Consider the following 7,500-nt stretch of genomic DNA (forward strand, 5'->3'; position numbering starts at 1 on the left):
GGAACCCAGTCGCTGCACCGGGGGTAGGCCCGTCCTTGCCGCAAGCCGTTACCAGAAAAGCCAGTGTCAAGCCTCTCTGACATCCTCTGTGCCAGCGCTCTCATGCTCCCTCCACTCTCCCCCGTCCAGCGCCCCAGTTTGCGAACAAACTCAACGCTGTAGGACGTGGAGAGAGTTGCCGACGTTATTGGGTCGGCAGCAATGAACAGGCGGTTAAGCCTGTTTCGGAGGATGGCTGGTATAATCTCACTAAAGCATGAGACACCGAGCCCACCCTCCCGAACGGGAGCGTGAATAAAGGCTTCAGCACAGGTCTTGCTCAGGTGGAGGTAGCTGCGGACAGCCACCCGCACGACCCGATCAAAATACTTCAGAGTCTTCTTAGTAACGACCGGCGATTGGAGCAGATGTAAATATCTTGGGAGAAGATAAACTTTCAAGATGGCCAACTTCTGCTGCGGCTTCAGAGGGCTCTTCCCAATCCTCCGGAGCTGAATGTTCACCTCGTCCAGCACCGGCTTAGATCTACCCATGACACCGTAATTCGCGCCCAAGTAGCCAAACATCTCGCCCGGCTGCAGCTGCCTGATCGCTTGGCCCTCTATATAAAATAGAGGTCGGGTGATGCAGTATGAGTGCTTATTTGCACGGTTGACCTGGACGGTCATAGCCGTGCATTTGGAGGGGTTGAACCCCATTCCCCTCCTAGCAAAGAAGTCTGCAGCCAGCTTGAGACGCTTAGTGGCCTCCTTAGGCGAATTCGCTAGAAGTAGCAGGTCGTCGGCATAACCTAAGACCGCTAAACGCGCGGTGTCATTTACGGGCAGACCACCCTCGGCGCCTTGGAGATCACAAATCAACTCGTCGAGGACGAAGTTAAACAGGTAGGGGGAAAGCGGGTCGCCCTGCTTTACTCCCCTACATATTGGGATCTCTCCGGTCATACCTCTCCCGAGCTGCACTACGGTAGTGGCATCTTCAAAAGAATCCTCCACATACCGAACAGTAGTCTCGTCTATCCCGAGCCTCTTCATCGCTCTCACGATGGACTGTTGAGAAACAGTGTCGAAGGCTTTACGCACATCGACACTAAGGATGGTGTATGGTTTCAAACTCTTTCGTCTCTCCTTAATTAGAGCCTGAAGGGTGAGGTTATTCAATAGGACCCCGTCGACCTGCCGAAAACCTCTCTGGTTGGGGTGGATTTGAATCCCCCCCATACGTTTCCCCAAAATTCTATGTAGCACCCGAGTTACCACCGAGGCGATGGTAATCGGGCGCCAGTTATTGATATCATCTGAGTCACCCCCCTTTGGTATCAAGATCGTCCTGTTCCTCTTCAACGCCGACGGAGCGACGCCAAAGAGAAGCATGGAGTTGAATAAAAGAACAAGCTTCTTCAGAGGCACCTTCATGAGGTCTTTGATTTTGACACCATCGACCCCAGCGGAAGGCGACTTGTTTGCCCCGAGAGCCCATACGATTTCATTCTCCGAAATCGGGCTCGACAAGTCCTGAGTCTCTTGCTTGTCCTTGATGTCTTCTATGTCTCTCTTTGAGGGGTGACTGAAAATCTGCCGAAACTTACTTTCGGCAGATTGGACGTTGGGAAACGTCTGACTCCCCCCTACGGGAGAGTCATCTATGATATTCCGTGCCAGAGAGGCGCGGTTTGTCCGGTACATCTTTTGTACCGTCTTATAAAGAAAGGCTCGTTCTTGACGCCTGTTCAACGCTTCGACAGGTCGTGTCCTTTCCCTTCTGTTATTATTACTATGACCACCTAGCCTGTCGGACATCTGCGGAAGCAGAGCCTTCAGGTAGATGGCTAGTTGCTCTCTCACCCTCTCTCTTTGATTATGGGTGTCGACAAGCTGCGTCATATTATAGACCGCTTCATCGGCATCGACCCATCCACCTTGGGCCGCCCAATAATCTCTCAAGAAGAGAACGATTTTATGTGATTGTCTCAACGGATGGAAGTCCGAGGCATTCGGGTTCAGAGACCCACTGCTGTGCAACTCCGCACTAGATTCGACGACCACCGAGGCCTCAGAGGCACCGGCCGCATCCGCAGGGGATTGGATGAGCGCAGCGACCGCTTCGGACATCCGTTGAAATACTTCAACGGCGTCACTCGACGGCCCCGCATTCTCACCCGCGAGACGCTGGATGACTTCTTTGTACTTGGCTTCCCTTCTGCGGTTCTTAATGAAGTCTAAGTTCCTTTCTGGGTAAAAACCCAGAAGGTGTTTATTAACGAAGGGGCCATTGTACGCGAGTTCACGTCGAGCCATCTCGAGCATGTCCTCGCTTGTCCATTCGTCCCTACCCCCGGGAACCTCGTACCGATCCTCCAGATCCCGGTTGTACTCCGCTGGGTGTGCCTGTCTCATATGTTGTCGAACGCCGCGATAACCGCGGAAGCGACTCCCACAGATAGGGCACGCGTCAGCGTCGTTGGCCGGTGGACCGCGACATCGCAGTCTCCTCAGGTGAGTCTGCATGCCCGCGTCCGTGGCGAAGGTCGTTCCGCATACGCAGACGACCATCGCAGATGTTTGATTCTCCCTTCAAATAGAAGGTGGTGCAGTAGTGGGTGGGAGGTAAAGTATCTCACCCACTTTTATTGTATCTAAAGAAACTTCTACACCACAATTGCACCGTGCTAGTCGGTGACACCACAAACCCACGCCCTAAGAATGTGGGTGGACCCACGATCTGCTCAAATGTTCGTACAGATCGCTGTGAGGGGGCCACTTAAACTGTTCTATTCTTAGGGTTCGCTTCCGCTCGTTAGCCGGCAAAAGCCGTTACCAGGGACCACCACGTGGAGGTGAGCGGAAACTTGCTGAACAACGCGTGATCAACCGACCGCGCGACACACTGAGGGCGAGACAATTAAGTCTCAAAACACACTCTAAAATCACGCTTTTTCGGTAGGGCACTTGTATATCAGCCAACGGTCCCCAAGCTTACAGCACGCGGTGTTCCCAAGCGGTCACCCATCCAAGTACTAACCGCGCCCGACGCTGCTTGGCTTCAGTGTTCTGACGAGAACTGGCAATTTCAGCGTGGTATGGCCGTAAACAACCCACGACCCTGAGATTAAGAGTCTCATGCTCTACCGAAGAGAGTCATAGTTACTCCCGCCGTTTACCCGCGCTTTTTTGAATTTCTTCACGTTGACATTCAGAGCACTGGGCAGAAATCACATTGCGTCAACACCCGCTGGGGCCATCGCAATGCTTTGTTTTAATTAGACAGTCGGATTCTCCCAGTCCGTGCCAGTTCTGAGTTGATTGTTAGATGACGGCCGCAGAGATTACCCAGAGCACCCTTGCGAGCACTCACGGGGTCTCGAAGCTTGACGATTCCGCGGGAGGCCAAGACGCGGGACCGAGCTCGGATCAAACGTAACGCAAGCGAAACGCATCACCTCGCCCAGGCCCGGTACGTTAGCCGTGACCCACTTCCCCAACAAGCCCGACACGCCACAATCCTCAGAGCCAATCCTTATCCCGAAGTTACGGATCTAATTTGCCGACTTCCCTTACCTACATTATTCTATCGACTAGAGGCTCTTTACCTTGGAGACCAGCTGCGGATATGGGTACGAGCCGGCGCGACGCCTACACGTGGCCCTCTCCCGGATTTTCAAGGTCCGAGGAGAAGATCCGGACACCGCCGCAAATGCGGTGCTCTTCGCGTTCCAAACCATATCTCCCTGCTAGAGGATTCCATGGAACTCGAACGCTTATGCAGAAAAGAAAACTCTTCCCGGATCTCTCGACGGCGTCTCCGGGTCCTTTTGGGTTGCCCCGACGAACTCTCTTACGAGGGCCCGGTTTAATTTCGGTTCCGCTGCCGGGTTCCGGAATAGGAACCGGATTCCCTTTCGCCCGACGGGCGTGCGTCACGCGTCAAGATGCATAGCATTTCTGCCACCACTTATAAACACGATTAACAACGCCACATCAACATCGGCTTTCGCCTAGGGCTTAGGATCGACTGACTCGTGTGCAACGGCTGTTCACACGAAACCCTTCTCCACCTCAGCTCTCCAGGGCCTCGCTGGAGTATTTGCTACTACCACCAAGATCTGCACCGAAGGCGGCTCCAGACGGCCTCACGGCCAGCCCTTCTGCGCTCACCTCCGCGACCCTCCTACTCATCAGGGCTTCATGACCGCCCCGAAGGGCGACCGCACATGCCACTGACGGCCGAGTATAAGCACGACGCTTCAGCGCCATCCATTTTCAGGGCTAGTAACTTCGGCAGGTGAGTTGTTACACACTCCTTGGCGGATTCCGACTTCCATGGCCACCGTCCTGCTGTCTTAAGTTACCAACGCCTTTCATGGTATCCCATAAGCGTCGATTTAGGCGCTTTAACTCGGCGTTTGGTTCATCCCACAGCGCCAGTTCTGCTTACCAAAAATGGCCCACTTGGCACTCTGATCCGAAATCTCGCGGCTTCACATTCAAGCAAGCCGGAGATCTCACCCATTTAAAGTTTGAGAATAGGTTGAGGTCGTTTCGACCCCAATGCCTCTAATCATTCGCTTTACCGGATGAGACTCGTATGCAACGAGCGCCAGCTATCCTGAGGGAAACTTCGGAGGGAACCAGCTACTAGATGGTTCGATTAGTCTTTCGCCCCTATACCCAGTTCCGACGATCGATTTGCACGTCAGAATCGCTACGGACCTCCATCAGGGTTTCCCCTGACTTCGTCCTGACCAGGCATAGTTCACCATCTTTCGGGTCCCAGCGTGTACGCTCTTGGTGCGCCTCCTCTCGCAATGAGAATGAGGCGCCCCGGGAATGCGGGTCAGTCATGGAGACCGACCATCTTCCCTTAGTTCACATAAAGTGAACCGTTACTTTCATTGCGCCTTTAGGTTTAGTGATTCCCAATGACTCGCGCACACGCTAGACTCCTTGGTCCGTGTTTCAAGACGGGTCCTGAAAGTACCCAAAGCAATAGCGTCGCTGATCGGCGTTTCAAGAGGTCTGTCCAAGAACACCGCGGCGAACAGTCGCAAACGGACGGAATCGGCACTAGGTCCGATCGCCATCACAATTCACATACTTGCCACGGGCCGGACGCGAACTAAGTCGCGGCCTCCCGCCATCAGTAAACCGTCGAGCGAGCTGTTCGGAAACCCAGTGTCCGTAAACATCGGAAAATCCGAGCTCACGGGCTACACTCGAGACCGTAGAACAGCACCCAACGGATCGCGACGACCTACTAGGGGAGAAGTGCACGCGTCCGAAGCCGGAGATGAACCGAAGGGAACAGCCAACGCGAACGTCGCCGTTTCCACAGTCAGTAAATCCCAACAACAGGCGCGAATGAATCTCCCCATTCGACCTTTCGGGTTTCTCAGGTTTACCCCTGAACGGTTTCACGTACTCTTGAACTCTCTCTTCAAAGTTCTTTTCAACTTTCCCTCACGGTACTTGTTCGCTATCGGTCTCGTGGTTATATTTAGCCTTAGATGGAGTTTACCACCCACTTAGGGCTGCACTCTCAAGCAACCCGACTCTAAGAAGAGATCCTCTAGCAAGCCGCAGCGGTCGCTACGGGCCTGGCACCCTCTATGGGCGATGGCCCCATTCAAGATGGACTTGAACGCGCCGCGAACTCGCCAGATAATGGATCCTTCCAAACACCACATCTCCCGGCGACCGGTTACGATCGCGGGATTCAGTGCTGGGCTAATCCCTGTTCGCTCGCCGCTACTAAGGGAATCCTAGTTAGTTTCTTTTCCTCCGCTTAATAATATGCTTAAATTCAGCGGGTAGTCTCACCTGTCCTGAGGTCGTATGTTCAAATCATCGAAACGTTCCGAAACTAACCTTTGGCGGCTCATAAAATCACGTACCTTACGCGAGGGAGTTAGCCTACTCAAAGGCGTCTATTATCTCCTGCTCCGTATGGCGGATCATGCGAATCCAAGCAAAGTGCTTCGGTGTTTCGGGGGTGCGCTCATGAAAGCTCATCCGCAACGCGCGACAACTGGCACATTAAAGCGATCGGACGTCGTTCAGATTTCTCGGACACGACGATCGCATGTCTACAGTCATGGGCGCAGATCGAGCAATACCACGACACCACAATATATGCTTTCGCAATTCAAGACGGCGCGTTACGAAAACAACTCCTCATCATTCCAACACACGAGGCGTCGAAACGACAGAACGTTGATCGTCACGCGGCAAACCGTCCAACTCGCCCAAATGACCTTCGGTACAGGATCAACGTTAGACGACCTTTACGTCGTCACTTCGTCAAGCCATAACGTCTGGCCGGGCAGTCTTTGTAATGGAACCGACCCTCAGTCAGGAGTGGTCCGAGGACAGTGTCCGAGGACCGCAATGTGCGTTCGAAATGTCGATGTTCATGTGTCCTGCAGTTCGCATGTTGACGCGCAATTAGCTGCGTTCTTCATCGACCCACGAGCCAAGTGATCCACCGTTCAGGGTAATCTTTTATGTTCGATTTCTCGGTACTAGTCGCAATGGACTTTCCCTCGAAATACGAGACGCCAACTGCGAACCTCCTCGAGAATGACATTCCAATGACTGAGACGACCCACTGAAGGGTCAATACGTCAGTCGATCGGCGCAAAATCTTCGGTTCAACTAGTTTGCGTACTAATCTAGTGACAATTATCGTAAAAAATTCGGACGGAGACAAACGTCGCAGACAATCCCGAAAGAGCATAAAAACGCTAATGTAACGGGCGTCGCACAACGTCGACGTCTTCGTCCCTGGAATAGATCGTCCTACCGAAGTCCGTAGACAACGGTAACGACTGATCGATTTCGGGCGAGAATCTTTAAAACCTGCAGCCGGCTCCTCGTTCCGTGCCAAACACGAAACTTCGCCCAGCCACGAACGCGGCAATCCAAGCGCTTCGAATCCTTATTCCGAGCACATCACGAGACTTCGCCCAACTACGAACGTCAGCATAAGCAGCCGGCTCCTCGTTCCATCAAGGAACTTCGCCCAACCACAAACGCCGACATAAGCGGCCGGCTCCTCATTTCGTGAGCATCTCTAAACATGGACCTACAACGAAGGCTGCACACACGTGCGGCCGGCTCCTCGTTTCGAGGATATCACAAGACTTCGCCCAACCACGAACGTCAGCATAAGCAGCCGGCTCCTCGTTCCGTCAAGGAACTTCGCCCAACCACAAACGCCGACATAGGCGGCCGGCTCCTCATCTCGTAAACATCACGAAACTTCGCCCAACCACACGAACGCAAAGCCAGCGGCCGGCTCCTCGTTCCGTGCACATCACGAAACTTCGCCCAACCACAAAACTCTACGTGCGTTCTAGGTACCCGGATAATCGGTCTAAACGATCGCATCCATATAGGGTTCCGGTCATAATCGTCTAACCAAATGCTCACATAATCTGCGATCGTTCTGAAACGACGGACGTAAGCCAAGAGGAGACGCCGACCAGATGTTTAACGTCGATCG

General features: G+C 53.4%; 2 non-coding genes across 2 annotated transcripts; both read right to left on the minus strand.

The window, feature by feature from the left end:
- Positions 1–2,972: 2,972 nt before the first annotated feature.
- Positions 2,973–3,091, minus strand: LOC123688024. The gene has a single exon (XR_006749723.1). It is a non-coding gene; the product is annotated as a 5S ribosomal RNA (ribosomal RNA).
- Positions 3,092–6,337: 3,246 nt separating this feature from the next.
- LOC123686949 lies at positions 6,338–6,492 on the minus strand. Its single transcript, XR_006748702.1, has one exon. It is a non-coding gene; the product is annotated as a 5.8S ribosomal RNA (ribosomal RNA).
- Between the last annotated feature and the right edge of the window lie 1,008 nt (positions 6,493–7,500).

The sequence above is a fragment of the Harmonia axyridis genome, chromosome X (assembly GCF_914767665.1).
Source record: "Harmonia axyridis chromosome X, icHarAxyr1.1, whole genome shotgun sequence".
Classification (NCBI taxonomy): domain Eukaryota; kingdom Metazoa; phylum Arthropoda; class Insecta; order Coleoptera; family Coccinellidae; genus Harmonia; species Harmonia axyridis.